Genomic DNA, 18,110 nt, shown 5'->3' with positions numbered 1-18,110 from the left:
CATGCTTCACGCGTTGTAGTTCTGCTGGGGTGGGGGTGGGAGGAACACGAGCGCTGAAGTTCATGCGTGCACGTGGGTGTGCACAGTAAAAGCTCCCTGAGGCACAGAGCTGTCGCAGGGAGCTGAAGATTTTTAAAATAAAAAATAAATATATTAAAAATAATGAAAACATGTCCCCTCAAGTGACTCAGTCACCTGAGCAGGGACATGTTGAATATGAGTGTTAAAAGGTTTTTTTTAAAATCTCTGGTCGAAACCTCATCCCGTCCGTGGATGAGATTTCACCCAAAGTACGCTCGTTTGGGTCGGGTGCGTGCCCGCCCAACGTAAGAAAAATTCTGCTCTTGCTGTAAGGTCCTGATCTGAAACAGAAACTCTTCTGAGGCACCTGTTTTGTGATTCTAACATTTCCTGTTATTTCAGATTTCCAGCATTTGCTATATTTTGTGTTTTTCTCAAGAATGTGGATTCCAGTCAGTTCCCTTCTTTAGTTTTACCAATTGTCACCATAGCACTGCAAGAGTTGCTGACTCTGCCTTGACACTTTTTTTATTCGTTCACGGGATGTGGGCTTGGCTGGTTGGGCAGTCATCAAAAGATAAGCCTTTAATTCCTGGGAATATCCAGGAACATTCACTTGTGAATAAATTGACTCATTGCTGATGTTGCAGTTGTACAGGTATCCACCACGCAAGGGTCTATTCTTCATATCACAGCCCAGAGTATTCATCTTTTGTAAGAGACCTGTGATGAAAACCAATGAAGCCATCAACAACCAACTGTGACTCTCCTCATGATCCATCTGACTATATTTACCATCAAGATTCACACATTAACAATGTTAACGTTGTTATGACACAAGCAGTTGGCAAAGGCTGAGTTGTTTAAATCCCAGAGGGAAACTTGAACAACTGTCATAAGCTATATCTTCAATTAGGATGTTTGAGATGCAGCTCTGAATTCAGGAATAAGACCACTGAGCCTCGAAAGGTGTTTTATATAAAACAAATTAAACATTTATTATTTTAACAACAAATTAAACACATGCACATGTCTACAAATTACTACCATAATAACTTTTAAATAAACCCCCAAATTAATCACACCCAGGTAAATTTTCACCAAGACAACAGTAACCCATGGGGCAGAATTTCACCTTTGGTGTGCGAGCGCGTGCCCGACACACCAAAGCATGATGTAAAGTGCATTGACCTTGGCCGAGCCTGCTGACGTCAATGCGCACTCGCGCAATATTTCACTAGGCGGGCGCGCAATGAGGACGGAGGTGCACCCACCATTAATTAAGTGGCCAGTTAAGGCCTTTGAGAGATCAATTGTCTCTGATTTTACATAGCCTGTGCAATTTTCAGGCCAATGCATGGGCAAAACGGGCAGGCGGGTAGGCCGCAATTTGCAAAACCTCACCAAGGGCGAGATAAGAGGGGTCAGCTTGACAAAGCGATTGGTGAGTAGCTTTGGATATCACTTGCTGTTGCTTGCTTCTGTGAACAGGACAGTTTCATTTCACTTCAGAGCTGCATTTAGAGGCCTCAGTTCAGAACTAAGTGTTGGTTGCCAGGCCCTCCGAGGATTCACACCGCTTGGGGCCTTCCAGGTATCAGACAGCTTTCCCTTACCCTGGTAATGGGAACTGTGGTCTCCACTGGAGGCACCTCCTCTGAGGAGGGCCAGAAGGGCGAGGAGGCCAGGTGTCCCTATTCAGCTTCCAGGGGAGGGACCTGTGGGAGGAGAGGCACAGGCACAAGGAGCACAGGGCTGACAGGAAGGCCAAGGTGGAAGGGGCCACAGAAGATGCTGCTGCCAGGATTTACAGGCGGCGATGCAGCTACCTCAATATGTCTGAGGTGCAATGCCGAAGGAGATTCCATCTCTCAAGGGAGACAGTGACCTCCATTTGTCAGAGGTTCGGCCCTGAGATCAGCTCAGACTGTGTGGGTGGAAACCCCATTCCAGTGGTGCTGAAGGCCACGGTGGCCCTAAACTTCTATGCCTCCAGCTCTTTCCAGGGGCCTGTGGGGGATCTGTGTGGAGTCTCCCAATCAGCTGTCCACAGTTGCGTCAGACTGGTGACAGACGATCTGTTCAGGCATGCATTGACTTTCATTCATTACCGTACAGATGAGGCCAGCCAGGCAGAGCGAACCAGAGACTTCGCTGTGATTGCTGCTTTCCCCTGCATCCAGAGTGCAATCAACTGCACACATGTGGCCATCAAGGTGCCAGCGGGTGAGCCAGGAGTCTTTGTCAACAGGAAGGGCTTCCACTCCTTGAACGTGCAGATAGTGTGTGATCACAGGATGCAGATTCTGCAAATTTGTACAAGGTACTCTGGCAGCTCCCATGACGCTTACATCCTCAGACACTCCCAGGTCCCGTGGCTCTTCAGTGCTCCAGCCCGGCTGGATGGATGGCTGCTGGGTGACAAGGGCAATCTGCTCAAAAGGTGGCTCATGACACTTCTCCACCACCCAAGAACTGAGACCGAGCAGCGGTAAAACAGGAGCCACGCCTCCACAAGGGCGGTGGTAGAGAGAACCATCGGCCTTCTCAAGATGCGCTTCCAATGCCTGGACCATTCGGGGGCGCACTGCAAATACCCCCCAGATCACTGATAGTGGTTCTATGCTGCACTCTACACAATCTGGCACTGGAAAGGGGTAACGCAGTGGAGAAAGAAGATCTTGACGTAGCTGCATAGGCAACAGACGATGAGTCCAGGAGTGAGTCCGAGGACGAGCACGCTCAGGAGAACGCTGATGGCATAGAGTCACAGAATTCACAAGTGTAAACTTTCAAGAGCGCGGTCACTGTTCGAAGAGAACATTTTGTAATTTTACTGGTCACTAGCCCAGTACCTCTGTGGAAAACTCTAAGTTTTCCAGTGATAAGCAAATTCCAAGGAGAGTGGAAGAAAATTGGTAAATTGGTAAAATTTGGTTGTAAGAATAGAAAAGCAGAATATTTTTTAAAATGTGTGAAACTTGTAAATGTTGATGTTCAAAGTGACTTGGGTGTGCTTGTACAAGGAATGCAGAAAGTTAGCGTGCAGGTGCAGCAAGCAATTAGGAAGGCAAATGGCATGTTCATTTAAGGAAGGATATTGGAGGTGGTACAGCGAAGGATTACCAAATTGGCCCGTGGGATGAGTGGGTATGTCCAATGTTGAGAGACTGAGTGAACTGGGCTTATATTCTCTAGAGTTTAGAAGAATGAGAGACAATCTCATTGAAAACTACAAAATTCTGAGGGGGTTCGATATGATAGTTGTTTAGAGATTTATCTGCTAGTTGGGAAATGTAAAATACAGCGACACAGTCTCAGGATAAGGGGTCGATCATTTAGGGCTGAGTTGAGGAGAAATTACTTCAATCAAAGGGTTGTGATTCTTTGGAATTCCCTACCATAGAGTGTTATGAATGCTCCATCCTGTTAACTACATTTAAGGTAGGGACAGACAAATTTTGGTCTCTCAGGGGATTAAGGAATATGGGGAGAGGCTGGGAAAATTAAATTGGAGTCCAAGATCAGCCATGATTGTGTTGAATAGCAGAACAGGTTCGATGGGTGTAGGGTCTACTCCTGCTCCTATTTCTTGTGTTCTTGTGTTCAGACTGGGCAGGGGTGGAATCATGTTTTGTATTGTGGAGTTTGCTTTTCTGTTAAAAAATGAATGATAAGTTCAGACTCTGATTCCCTCACAATGAGACATCCCACGGACACTTGCTGTCGAGTCTAAGACATGGACAGTGAGTCATTGGGTGTGAGGGGTTGGAGGGTGTCTACAAATTGTTGAACTCTATCCAGCATGGTCTGGGGAGGGGGAATTTCCTTACCTAGGAATCCTGGATTCCCGTACATGGGCGTGATCAACACTGAGCACAAATGAGCTGGAAACTGGGATGGATGTCATACGCAGCAGCAGCTGCTGATTCAAATGGTTAAGGTCTTGGAGGGAGCATTCACATCACGACCTGTCAGGGTGATAATCAGCCTGCAAATCATTCCACTAACACACACAATTCTCTCCAAGGGAAGAGTGAAGATACGACATTAATAACCTCCTGATTTGACTGTGTCAACCCAGAAAAGGGCAGGTCCTGTGGATGTCAGAAGAGGGCGCTCTGTAATTTTACTCCTCCCTAATTCAGGATCTCTGTAGAAGATTGTTCTCTAAGAGACATGTGGCTTAAACCTAAATCTGGGTGTATGTAGACAGTTTAAGATTCATAAATTTGGGGAGCCTCTAATGAACTCTTCCTTTCTTTCAAACTTCAGATGTGAATGAATGTCAAAGTGGAAGCCACGACTGTCACAGCTCAGCCTCCTGTTTCAACAGCCCCGGCTCTTTCCAGTGTGTGTGTAAGGCTGGACATACTGGAGATGGAAGGAATTGTACAGGTAACTGACTCTGGATTCCTTCATGGCAAAATCATCCTGTCAAAATCACTTTAATTCCTTTGATATTCTTTTTAATTTTGTTCCCACAATTTTAGAGTTTCTTTCAGATGGAATAGGAATCATGTCCATATACGTCTTGGTCTACGTGACAGAGCTGCTCAGTCCCTGAACCAACTGAGTCACTGACAGGATCCTTTCAGTGACAGTTATAAAATGATGGGCAGTGAGGAGTTTTTGGAATCCCTGAAATATGTGTAACTGCCACAAAAGTGATTCCAGATACAAGATAGAATCTTTTGCTGAATCAGGAAGTGAGGAAACTGAGCAATAAATTTATACACAACTGAAACTTTTATACAAGTTCAAAGTTGGACAATACATTTTCCAACATTCCTGAATCACTGTAAAAAAATATCCATGTTTACAATTCTTTCCTGTGACCTATCTTTGTCTAGTTGCTTCACACTGTCGTCTCCTGAAGCTGCTCACCTTCACTCAGTTACAACTCCCACCCCAGCACCTCATCGAATTATCCATCCTTCATGGGACAGCATCAACAGCGGAGAGAGAGCAGGCTGGGGTTTTAGGCGGCCATTACACCAGAGTCTAATTCTGCTCTCTCAGAATTTACAAGTGTAAACCTTTAAGTGCGCGGTCACTGTTAGAAGAGGACATTCTGTGATTTTAACGCTTCCTAGTCCAGGGTCTTTGTAGAGAATTCTAGGCTTTCCAGTGATCTGCAAATTCCAAGGAGGAGGGAAGAAAATTGTTAAAATATCCAGGGGAAGGAAAACACACAAGTTACATAATTGTGGGATATTATTCACCTGCACTGTGAATTTGTCTAAAATGCCCATATTCATTTTATACCTGCAGTTATTGACGTGTGTCTCAACAATCCGTGTGGACCCAATGCCTCCTGTACCCAGCAGGATGGAAGCTTCAGATGCTCCTGTGTGACTGGCTACACCTGGAATGGATCTGTCTGTACAGGTGTGTGACGGGAATCATTGAACCCATTGGGGAATGAACTGAAGTTACTGCTTCCAAATAGGACGAGAGATTTTGTCAGGTCAAATGACTTAGAAAAGGGATGTATAATTAGGACAAGTCAATGCCAAGGGGAAATCCTGTTTGACAACTTAAATAGAGTTTTTTAGAGATGTAATTAGTAGAGGAGATAAGAGGGAACCAGTCGATGTAGTAAACCTGAATTTTGAAAAGACATTCAATAAGGTGCCACATAAGATTATTGGCAAGATGAAGGCTCATGGCATTCTCGTGGCTAGAGTATTGTTTAGATGACAGAAAGCAGCGAGTGGGCAAAAATGAGGCTTTTACAAGTTGTCAGGCAGTAAATAGTGGAGTGCTGAAATGATCAGTGCTGGGGCCTCATCTATTTACAACCTATATTAGTGACTTAGACAAAGAGACAGCGTTAATGGCCAGAATTTTCCTGTTGGCATGCGGAACTGGCGTGTAAAATGACGCGTGGTGACATCGGGCGAGCGTCCCTACGTCACTGTGCGCCATTGCGATATTTGGGAAGGCAGGCGCTATAAGTTCAGATGTGCGCCCGCCATCAATTAACAGGCGAGTTAAGGCCCTTGAGGCATAAATTGATCTCGATTTTTCGTAGCCAGTGCGATCTTCAGGGCATCGCACGCAATGGGCAGGCGGGTTAGAGATATTTGTATAAACCTCATCCACGGGCGGGATAAGAGGGGTGAGTGGGGTCGTGAATGTGATGTTTGAGGGATTTAAGTGTGAAAGTAACTTTTACTTGCCTGAGTGAGCAGGAAGACTTCAAAACTCATACCAGCTTCTAGGACAGGAGTAAAAGCCTTGGTCAGGAATCTACAGTAGAAATTATTTCTGGAGCTTGCAGCTTTCAGGAAGCCTTCCCTGAGCCTGGGAATGGAAGTTGTACTCTCCACTGGAGTCACCTCTTCTGAGGAGGAAGGGAGAGCCAGAAGGGGGAGGAGTCCACATTCAGCCTCCAGGGGAGCCACCTATGAGAGGAGAGGCGCAGGCACAAGGGGCGCAGGGCCAACAGGAAGTGCAAGGCGGAAGGGGCCGCAGAAGACGCCAATATCCTGCTGCCAGGGTTTACAGACGGTGAAGCAGCTACCTCAATATGACTGAGGTGCAGTGCTGAATGAGGCTCCGTCTCTCAAAGGAGACAGTCACCACCGTTTGTCAGATGATAGGCTCTAAGATCTCCCGAAACTGTGGGTGGGCACCCCATGCCGGTGGCTCTGAAGGTCACAGCTGCCCTCAACTTCTATGCCTCTGGCTCCTTCCAGGGGTCGTTGGGTAATCTCTGCGGAGTCTCCCAATCAGCTGTCCACACTTGTGTCAAGCAGGTTACAGACGCTCTGTTCAGGCATGCATTGACTTTCATCCACTACCGCTGGGACGAGGCCAGCCAGACAGAGCAAGTCAGAGGCTTTGCGGCCATTGCTGGCTTCCCCCGCGTCCAGGGTGCTATAGACTGTACACATGTGGCCATCAAGGCGCCAGCAGGTGAGGCCGGTGCCTTCGTCAACAGGAAGGGCTTCCACTCCATGAACGTGCAGATAGTGTGTGATCACAGGATGCTGATTCTACATGTCTGTGCAAGGTACCCAGGCAGCTCCCACGAAGCTTACATACTCAGAAACTCCCAGGTGCTGAGGCTCTTCAGTGCTCCAGCCCGGCTGGATGGATGGCTGCTGAGTGACAAGGGCTATCCCCTCAGAAGGTGGCTCATGACGCCTCTCTGCCATCCAAGAACAGAGGCTGAGCAGCGGTACAATAGGAGCCACGGCTCCACAAGGGCTGTGGCGGAGAGAACCATTGGGTCTTCTCAAGATGCGCTTCCAATGCCTGGACCGCTCAGGAGGCACACTCCAGTACCCCCCAGATCGTGTGCTACTGATAGTGGTTGCATGCTGCGCTCTCCACAATCTGGCACTGGAAAGGGACGACGCTGTGGATGAGGAAGATGTGGACGCAGTTGCTCGGGCTGCACACGATGAGGCTAGCAGTGAGTCCGAGGGTGAGCACAAGACAATGCTGAGGGGGTAGACGCTGACCCGGGCGTACTCCAGGGAGGCAGTGACCTAAGAATCTTCAGCTAGCCCACCACAGATGGACGTTCAACACACACCCGGGCTGGAGGCTGCACCCTCAATTCCCGAGTGCTAAATCTGCCTCGATACTAACATTAACTAAGGCCCTTGTCAATAAAGCTCAATGTTAAACAACTCCTATAACATCATGGCTTACCATACACATGCAGAAGTAAAGAATCACCCTGAGGCATGGCAACATGTCAAAATTTATTGAGCAAACAAAAGTAAATTCATAAAGCAAAACAAAAACGGTGTTGAACATCACACCAAGTCTTCGACTAAGTACTATGGGCCAACATAAAAGCACCAATGAGAATCCCGTGGTGTGCCTAAGGTGCCTTAAATTTACGTTTACGGGTGCAACGTCTAGGTACTGTCCCCTCACTGGCACTAGCACCTGAGACAGTCTGCTCACTGTGCTGTCCTGTTGGCCTCGATGACCTTGGTGGACGTCCTCTAGCCTGTGGAGCATTTGATGGCCCCGCTGGGAGTGAGCGGCCCACTCGACAACTGGCTTCTCTCCAGTTGCCGCAGCCTCACCGGATGCCATGGTCACTGGCAGAGGGGTGGAGGAGCTGCTGCCCTCATCCGGAGCGCCCTGAGGGGAGCCCACAGTGATGACAGGCAGCTGCTGCATCAACGTGAGGTCGCTTCAGACCTCCCTGCTCACTGTACTTGGGATACTTCATGCCCAGACCACCTCCCACACTGGCACTGACCAGCTATGGCCAGTGCCACTGTGAGGGCTTGCTGATCTGAATGCAACCCCAGGAAGACCTGATTGTTCTCCTGGAGGTGCCCCTCCATGAGAGTCACTACTCTCTCCATGGACGAAGCATGGCGCTCTGCCATGAGGCTCATTGCATCGGTGACTCCTCCAGCACGGGCACCATGCCACACATAGCCTCATGTATCTCCATCAGATCCTCCCGCACACCCTGCTGCACTTCCAGCGTCCGCTGCCTCACGGACGACTCCAGAGGCACATCATCGGCTCACCGACCGAGCAAGTACCTGGTCCCCAGCAGTCCTCCGACTGCCGGCGCCCTGGGCACTCTCTGTCTCTGCCCGCACCTCAAGCGAGTGTGAAGTGCCCTCACCGCCATGCCCTGGGACACTAGCCGAAGATCTAATTCCCACCGAGGTGCTAGTACCTGTGCTGGTACCTGCCTGGCTGAGATGGTGTGATGCTGGGGAGTGCATTTGCTCGGGGATTCAGGGGTGAGAGGTGGTCCTTCTCCTCTTGGCCCTGCTCTGGTGATGCTGAAAGGAATGAAAAGGACATTTGATTAGTTACAGTGCAGAAAATGTCAACTTGCATGCCGCTCCCCCAGATCATTATGCGCTTATCCTTCAATAACCAAGGATAAACCCGTGTTGCTAAGTTCAATCATGGAGCATTCAGCTGTGCCATGGCTTCTGGGACACACATGGTGACCTGAGTTCTCGCCAAACATACCTCCCCGCGGCACCCCAGCATCACCACCACCGGTGGACCTAGGGCATGGCGCCTCTCCAGATCCATGGCCTGCTGCTCAAAAGGCGTAAGAATGGCCAACTGGGCCTGCCCTCCGCCAGTCTGCATTCATTCCGATGCATTGTGTGCAGTCTTTTCCTGAGAAGGAGAGAGGAGCATTGATTAGTCCAGCCTGCACATGAATTCCCATCGCATCTCTGCCAACCCAGCCAGACTTGGGAGTTGTAGGACTCCAGTTCTTTGTCACGCATACTCACCTAAACAAGCCAGGGCTGACCCCCCCCACATTGGCCAAATGCTGCCTCCTTCACATGTGGCACCACAAGGTGCCACTTTGCTAAGCAAAGAGGCACAAGCACGTGGAGCACAAACACCAGAGGATGCTCTCCCAGCATTTTAGCACCTTGACTTTGACATGCTTTGCAGTTCCAGCACTCTGCCTAGGTGCAGATCCTTGACTTTCAACCCCATTCTATACTCTGGGTGTCAGTGTTACAAGCTGCGGCTGCAGACTAGCTCAACCCTCTCAGGGTGAACTGGGCATGGGCAATCTCTGCTGTCACACCCAGCACGGGATCCACGTCATGAGGGATTCAATGACGTTACTGTACTCAGAGTTGGCGGGGGTGGTCGGGGGGGATGGGGTTGGTGGGAAAGGGTGACGGCTGCATTAGGCGACTTGAGGCAACATGGTACTCACCCTTGCCGAGCACAGGAGATCATTGAACCTTTGGCGGCACTGGACCCATGTGCACTGCATGACATCATGGGTGCTGACACTCTCGGCCACCTCCTCCCACACACGTTTGATCAGGTGGGGGGCCCTCTGCCTCCCGCCCCTCGGGCAAGGGCCTCCCACTGCGCTGCCGCCTCCTCCAGGAGAGCACCTAGGCACTTGTCTGAAAAACGAGGGGCACACTGTCCCGCTGGCCTACCCTCCGGCCTGACCTGCCCCGATGGCCTAACCTCCAGCCTGGCCTGCCCCGATGGCCTACCCTTCAGCCTGGCCTGCACCGCTGGCCTACCCTCCGGACTTGCGTCACCTCCATTGCCCCTCTGCAGAGCCCTTCGCCCAGCCATTGCGAGCAGCCTTTCCTAGGCTGCCAGGCCTTCCTTTATACAGGCCGCCGGGTCGCCATTAGACCTGGTGGGCTGAGCGTGCCCGCCGACACCCGCCCACTCCCGCTATGCACGAGAGTTGTGAAGGATGGTGAGCAGGCCTTAATTGGCCCGCCCATGTAAAATGGCGGCATGGACCCGATTGCGGGCGGCGATCAGGTCCGTGCCCGTCCACGCCTGCTCCTGTTCGGCCCGCCCGACATGGGGAAAATTCTCCCCAATGCATCTAAGTTTGGTGATGATACCAAGCTGGGTGGAAAGCTAAGTTGCAGGGAGGACACAGAGAGGCTGCAAAGAGATATAGATAGGTCAGGTGAGTGGGCAACAAGATGGCAGATGGAATATGATGTAGGGAATTGTGAAGCTATTCATTTTGATCGTAAGAATAGAAAAGCAGAATATTTTTAAAAATGTGTGAAACTTGTAAATGTTGATGTTCAAAGTGACTTGGGTGTGCTTGGACAAGGAATGCAGACAGTTAGCGTGCAGGTGCAGCAAGCAATTAGGAAGGCAAATGGCATGTTGGCCTTTATTGTAAGGGGATTGGAGTAGAAGAATAAAGATGAGTTGCTACAGTTATACATGGTTTTAGTGAGACCACATCTGGTGTATTGTGTACAGTGTTTGTCTCCACATTTAAGGAAGGATTATTAAATTGGTCCTGGGATGAGTGGGTGTGTCCAATGTTGAGAGACTGAGTAAACTGGGCTTATATTCTCTGGAGTTTAGGAGAATGAGAGACAATCTCATTGAAAGCTACAAAATTCTGAGGGGGTTCGATATGATAGTTGTTTAGAGATTTATCTGCTAGTTGGGAAATGTAGAAACAGCGACACAGTCTCAGGATAAGGGGTCGATCATTTAGGGCTGAGTTGAGGAGAAATTACTTCACTCAAAGGGTTGTGATTCTTTGGAATTCTGTACCACAGAGTGTTGGTAATGCTCCATCCTGTTAACTACATTTAAAGCAGGGACAGACAGATTTTGGTGTCTCAGGCGATAAAGGGATATGGGGAGTGGGTGGGAAAATTAAGTTCAAGTCCAAGGTCAGCCATGATTGTGTTGAATAGTGGAGCAGGCTTGATGGGCGCATGGTCTACTCCTGCTCCTATTCCCTGTGTTGTTGTGTTCAGACTGGGTCGGGAAGGAATCATGTTTTGTATTGTGGAGTTGGCTTTTTCTGTTAAAAAATGAATGATAAATTCAGACTCTGATTTCTTCATAATGAGACATCTCACGGACACTTGCTTTCAGGCCTAAGACATGGGCAGTGAGTCACTGGGTGAGGAGTTGGAGGGTGTCTACAAATTGTTGAACTCTATCCAGCATTGTCTGGGGAGGGAGAATTTCCTTACCTCCTTTTCCCAATGCCGAGGAATCCTGGATTCCCATACTTGTGCATGATTGACACTGAGCACAAATGAGGTGGAAACCGGGATGGGTGCCATGACTGCAGCAGTAGCTGCTGATTTAAATGCTTAAGTTCTTGGAGGGAGCATTCACATCATGACCTGTCAGACTGTTAATCAGCCTGCAAATCATTCCACATCCACACACAGTTCTCTCCAAGGGAAGAGTGAAGATACGACAATAATAATCTACTGATTTGGCTGTGTCAGCCCAGAAAAGGGCAGGTCCTGTGGATGTCAGAAATAGGCGCTCTGTGATTTTACTCCTCCCTAATTCAGGATCTCTGTAGAAGATTGTTCTCCAAGAGTCATGTGGCTCAAACCTAAATCTGGGTTTATGTAGAAAGTATAAGATTCACAAAGCTGGGGAGCCTCCAATGAACTCTTCCTTTCTTCCAAACTTCAGATGTGAATGAATGTCAAAGTGAAAGCCACGACTGTCACAGCTCAGCCTCCTGTTTCAACAGCCCCGGCTCTTTCCAATGTGTGTGTAAGGCTGGACATACTGGAGATGGAAAGAATTGTTCAGGTAACTGGATCTAGATTCCCTCGTGGCAAAATCACACAGTTTCCACCTCAATTCTTTTGATATTCTTTTTAGTTTTGTTCCCACTATCTTAGAGTTTTTTTCAGAACCATGTCCATATATGTCTTGGTGTACATGACATAGCTGCTCACTCTCTGAACCAACTGAGTCACTGACAGGATCCTTTCAGTGATAATTATAAAATGTTGGGCAGTGAGGTGGCTTTGGAATTCTTGAAATGTGTGTAACTGCCTAAGAAGTGATTCCTGATACAAAATAGAACCTTTTTCTGAATCAGGAAGTGAGAAATTTGAGCAATAAATTCATGCACAACTGAAACTCTTATACAGGTTCAAAGTTGGATAATACATTTTCCAACATTCCTGAATCACTGTAAAAAAAAAAATACCCATGGTAACAATTCCATCCTGTGACCTATCTTTGCCCAGTTGCTTCACACTGTCGTGTCCTGAAGCTGCTCACCTTCACTCAGTTACAACTTCCACCCCAGTACCTCATTGAATTATCCATCCTTCATGGGACAGCGTCAACATGAGAGACAGCAGGCTGTTGTTTTCGGCGGCCATTACGCCAGAGTCTAATTCTGCTCTTGCAAATTCACAAGTGTAAACTTTAAAGTGTGCGATCACTATTAGAAGAGGACATTTTGTGATTTTACTGCTCCCCAGCCCAGGGTCTCTGTGCAGAATTCTAGGCTTTCCAGCGATCTTCAAATTCCAAGGAGGGGGGAAGAAAATTGGTGAAATAACCAGGAGAAGGAAAGCACACAAGTTACATAATTGTGGGATATTATTTGCCTGCAGTGTGAATTTGTATAAAACACCCATATACATTATATATCTGCAGTTATTGGCGTGTGTCTCAACAATCCGTGTGGACCCAATGCCTCCTGTACCCAGCAGGATGGAAGCTTCAGATGCTCCTGTGTGACTGGCTACACCTGGAATGGATCTGCCTGTACAGGTGTGTGACGGGAATCATTGAACCCATTGGGGAATTAACTGAAATTACTGCTCACTGATCGGACTGGAGATTTTGTCAAGTTTCTACCAGACTGGGACAGGGGGGAGATTAGGGTGTGAGTTTAGGAGTTTGCTTTGCTGGTGCAGAAATTAATTGATAAGTTTAGCAACAAAGCATGACTTCCCTCACAATGAGTCATCCCAGTGACACTTGCTGTCGAGTATAAGACATAGACAGTGACTCACTGGATGAGGGGTTGGAGGGTTTCTACAAATTTTTGAACTGTACCCAGCATCGTCTGGGGAGGGAGAATTCCCTTAGCTCCATTTCCCAGTGACTAGGAAGTTCCTGGATTCCCCATACATGGGCCTGATCGACACTGAGCACAAATGAGGTGGAAACTGGGATGGATGTCATCACTGAAGCAGGAGCTGCTGATTTAAATGGTTACAGTCTTGGAGGGAGCATTCACATCACAACCTCTCAGACTGTTAATCAGGCTGGAAATCATTCCACATCCACACACAGTTCTCTCCAAGGGAAGGAAATTCTCCCTCCCCAGACAATGCTGGATAGAGTTCAACAATTTGTAGACACCCTCCAACTCCTCACCCAGTGACTCACTGCCCATGTCTTAGGCCTGAAAGCAAGTGTCCGTGAGATGTCTCATTGTGAAGAAATCAGAGTCTGAATTTATCATTCATTTTTTAACAGAAAAAGCCAACTCCACAATACAAAACATGATTCCTTCCCGACCCAGTCTGAACACAACAACACAGGGAATAGGAGCAGGAGTAGACCATGCGCCCATCAAGCCTGCTCCACTATTCAACACAACCATGGCTGAACAAATGGCATGTTGGCCTTTACTGCAAGGGGATTGAAGTACGAGAATACAGAAAAGTTGCTACAGTTGTACAGGGTTTCAGTGAGACTGCATCTGGTGCACTGTGTACAGTTTTTGTCTCCACATTTAAGGAAGGATATTGGAGGTGGTCCAGTGAAGGATTACTAAATTGGTCCATGGGATGAGTGGGTGTCCCCAATGTTGAGAGACTGAATGAACTGGGCTTATATTCTCTGGATTTTAGGAGAATGAGAGACAATCTCATTGAAAGCTACAAAATTCTGAGGGGGGTTTGATATGATAGCTGTTTAGAGATTTATCAGCTAGTTGGGAAATGTAAAACACAGGGGCACAGCCTCAGGATAAGAGGTCGAACATTTAGGGCTGAGTCGAGGAGTAATTACTTCACTCAAAGAGTTGTGATTCTTGGAATTCTCTACCACATAGTGTTATGAATGCTCCATCCTGTTAACTACATTTAAGGCAGTTACAGACAGATTTCTCAGGGGATTAAGGGATATGGGGAGAGGCTGGGAAAATTAAGTTGAAGTCCAAGATCAGCCGTGATTGTGTTGAGTAGCGGAGCAGGCTCGATGGGCCTGTGGTCTACTCCTGCACCTATTTCTTGTGTTCAGACTGGGACAGGGATGGAATCATGTTTTGTATTGGAGAGTTTTGTTTTCTGCTAAAAAATGAAGGATAAGTTCAGTAAGAGACTCTGATTGCCTCACAATGAGACATCCCACGGACACTTGCAGTCGAGTCTAAGACATGGACAGTGAGTCACTGGGTGAGGGGTTGGAGGGTGTCTACAAATTGTTGAACTGTATCCAGCATGGCCTGGGGAAGGGGAATTTCCTTACCTCCTTTTCCCAGTGCCTAGGAATCCTGGGTTCCCAGACATGGGCCTGATTGACACTGAACACAAATGAGGTGCAAACTGGGATGGATGTCTTCATTGCAGCAGTAGTTGCTGATTTAAATGGTTAAGGTGTTGGAAGTAACATTCACACCACGACCTGTCACATTGTTAATCAGCCTGGAAATCATTCCGCTCCCACACACGATTCTCTCCAAGGGAAGAATGAAGATATGACAATAATATCCTACTGATTTGAGTGTGTCAACTCACACAATGGCAGGGCCTTTGGATGTCAAAAGAGGGCACTCTGTGATTTTACTCCTTCCTAGTCTAGAATCTTTGTAGACAATTGTTCTCCTCTTCAACACTAAACCTTGGTTTATAGAACCATAGAACACTACAGCACAGAAAACAGGCCATTCGGCCCTTCTAGTCTGTGCCGAAATATTATTCCGCTAGTCCCATTGACCTGCACCTAGTCCATAACCCTCCAGACCTCTCCCATCCATGTATCTATCCAATTTATTCTTAAAACTTAAGAGTGAGCCCGTATTTACCACGTCAGATGGTAGCTCGTTCCACACACTCACCACTCTCTGAGTGAAGAAGTTCCCCCTAATGTTCCCCCTAAACCTTTCCCCTTTCACCCTAAAGCCATGTCCTCTTGTGTTTATCTCTCCTAATCTAAGTGGAAAGAGCCTACTCGCATTTACTCTGTCTATACCCCTCATAATTTTGTAAACTTCTATCAAATCTCCCCTCATTCTTCTACGCTCCGAGGAATAAAGTCCTAACCTGTTTAATCTTTCCCTGTAACTCAACTCCTTAAGACCCGGCAACATCCTAGTAAATCTTCTCTGCACACTCTCAATCTTACTGATATCCTTCCTGTAGTTAGGCGACCAGAACTGCACACAATACTCCAAAGTTGGCTTCACCAATGTCTTATACAACCTCACCATAACATCCCAACTCCTATACTCAATACTTTGATTTATGAAGGCCAGTATGCCAAAAGCTTTCTTTACAACCCTGTCTACCTGTGACGCCACTTTCAGGGAATTATGCATCTGAACTCCCAGATCCCTTTGTTCCTCCGCACTCCTCAGTGCCCTACCATTTACTGTGTATGTCCTACCTTGGTTTGTCCTTCCAAAGTGCAACACCTCACATTTTTCCGCATTAAATTCCATCTGCCATTTTCTGGCCCATTTTTCCAGTTGGTCCAGATCCCTCTGCAAGCTTTGAAAGCCTTCCTCGCTGTCCACAACGCCTCCAATCTTAGTGTCATCAGCAAACTTGCTGATCCAATTTACCACATTATCATCCAAGTCATTGATATAGACAACAAATAACAATGGTCCCAGCACAGATCCCTGAGGCACACCACTAGTCACAGACCTCCAGTCTGAGAAGCAATCATCCACTACCACTCTCTGTCTTCTCCCACACAGCCAATTTCGAATCCAGTTTACAACCTCTCCATGGATACCAAGTGTCTGAACCTTCTGAACTAACCTCCCATGTGGGACCTTGTCAAAGGCCTTACTAAAGTCCATGTAGACAACATCCGCAGTCTTTCCTTCATCTACTTCCTTGGTACGTAGACAGTTTAGGATTCACAAAGCTGGGGAATCTCTAATGAACTGGTCCTTTCTTCTAAATTTCAGATGTGAATGAATGTCAAAGTGGAAGCCACGACTGTCACAGCTCAGCCTCCTGTTTCAACAGCCCCGGCTCTTTCCAATGTGTGTGTAAGGCTGGATATACTGGAAATGGAAGGAATTGTACAGGTACCTGGCTCTGAATTCTCTCTTTGCAAAATCTCCCAGTTTCCATCTTAATTCCTTTGAAATTCTTTTTAATTTTGCATCCCCAATATTAGTGTTTCTTCCAGTCTGGAACAGGAATCATGTCATAGAAACATAGACATAGAAAATAGGATCAGGAGTAGGCCATTCGGCCCTTTGAGCCTGCTCCGCCATTCATCGTGATCATGGCTGATAATCCAACTCTATAGCCTGCTCCCGCTTTCTCCCATATCCTTTGATCCCTTTCGCCCCAAGAGCTACATCTAGCCCCTTCTTGAAAACATACATGTTTTGACCTCAACTACTTTCTGTGATAACGAATTCTACAGGCTCACCTCTCTCTGAGTGAAGAAATTTCTCCTCATCTCAGTCCTAAATGGTCTATCCCGTATCCTGAGACTGTGACCCCTGGTTCTGGACTCCCCCACCATCGGGAACATCCTTCCTGCATCTACGCTGTCTAGTCCTGTTAGAATTTTATGGGAAGAATTTTCCCCCCGTGATGGAGGAAGTGCAGGAATGGATGCGTGCAGGCGCGCCGCCATTTTACGCGGGCGGGCCAATTAAGGATGTCCGCCAGGAAGCGCTATGTGCTCCCTGTGCGATCCGGGAGGATTCCCTCAGCCAAGAGTGCACTTTCGCATGAGCGCGAAAGAGCGTACTCATCTCCCTGTGGCTAAGTGCTGCTTAGGGAGATCTGTACCAAATTTAAAAATGGTCAATGTACAAAAATAAAATTTTCCTGACATGTCCCCTCATGTGACAATGCCACATGAGTTGGGACATGTCCATCATTTTTAATCAAACTTTTATTACATTTTTAAAAACCTTCATGAAACCTCATCCCGCCCATGGATGAGGTTTCATGCTTTTTCTGAAGCCCACCAGGGCTCCTGGCCTGGCCGCCAACCTTAAGGTTGGATGGGCAGGTCCATTAACTACATGAATTAGTTTTTAAATGGCCTCAACAGGCCGTTGACAGGTTGGTGGGGGCACAGCTGATTCGGCTACGCCCCCGCTGACCTGAAAATTGAAATGACGCGGGGTGACGTCGGGAGTTCCGCCCGACATCATCCCGCGTCATTTTACGTGTCGGGGAGCGGGCCCCACCCCCCCGCACGCCGACCTCAATATCCTGGCCTATAGGATTCTATGAGGTCTCCCCTCATTCTTCTGAACTCCAGTGAATATAATCTTAACTGACTTAATCTCTCCTCATATGTCAGTCCCGCCATCCCAGGAATCAGTCTGGTAAACCTTCGCTGCATTCCCTCTATAGCAAGAACATCCTTCCTCAGATAAGGAGACCAAAACTGCACACGATATTCCAGGAGAAGGAAAGCACACAAGTTACATAATTGTGGGATATTATTCACCTGCACTGTGAATTTGAGTAAAACGCCCATATTCATTTTATATCTGCAGTTATTGATGTGTGTCTCAACAATCCGTGTGGAATTAATGCCTCCTGTACCCAGCAGGACGGAAGCTTCAGATGCTTCTGTGTGACTGGCTACACCTGGAATGGATCTGTCTGTAC

The 18,110-nt window shown here is 47.6% G+C and overlaps 1 protein-coding gene across 1 annotated transcript in view; it reads left to right on the top strand.

Moving 5' to 3' along the window:
• LOC144696332 (uncharacterized) overlaps window positions 1-18,110 on the top strand; it is a 187,064-nt gene that overhangs the window by 34,080 nt on the left and 134,874 nt on the right. The window lies entirely within an intron of this gene.

The sequence above is a fragment of the Cetorhinus maximus genome, chromosome 22 (assembly GCF_964194155.1).
Source record: "Cetorhinus maximus chromosome 22, sCetMax3.hap1.1, whole genome shotgun sequence".
NCBI lineage: Eukaryota > Metazoa > Chordata > Chondrichthyes > Lamniformes > Cetorhinidae > Cetorhinus > Cetorhinus maximus.
Note: the sequence above shows the minus strand (reverse complement) of the source record. Positions and strands in the feature narration are given on the sequence as shown.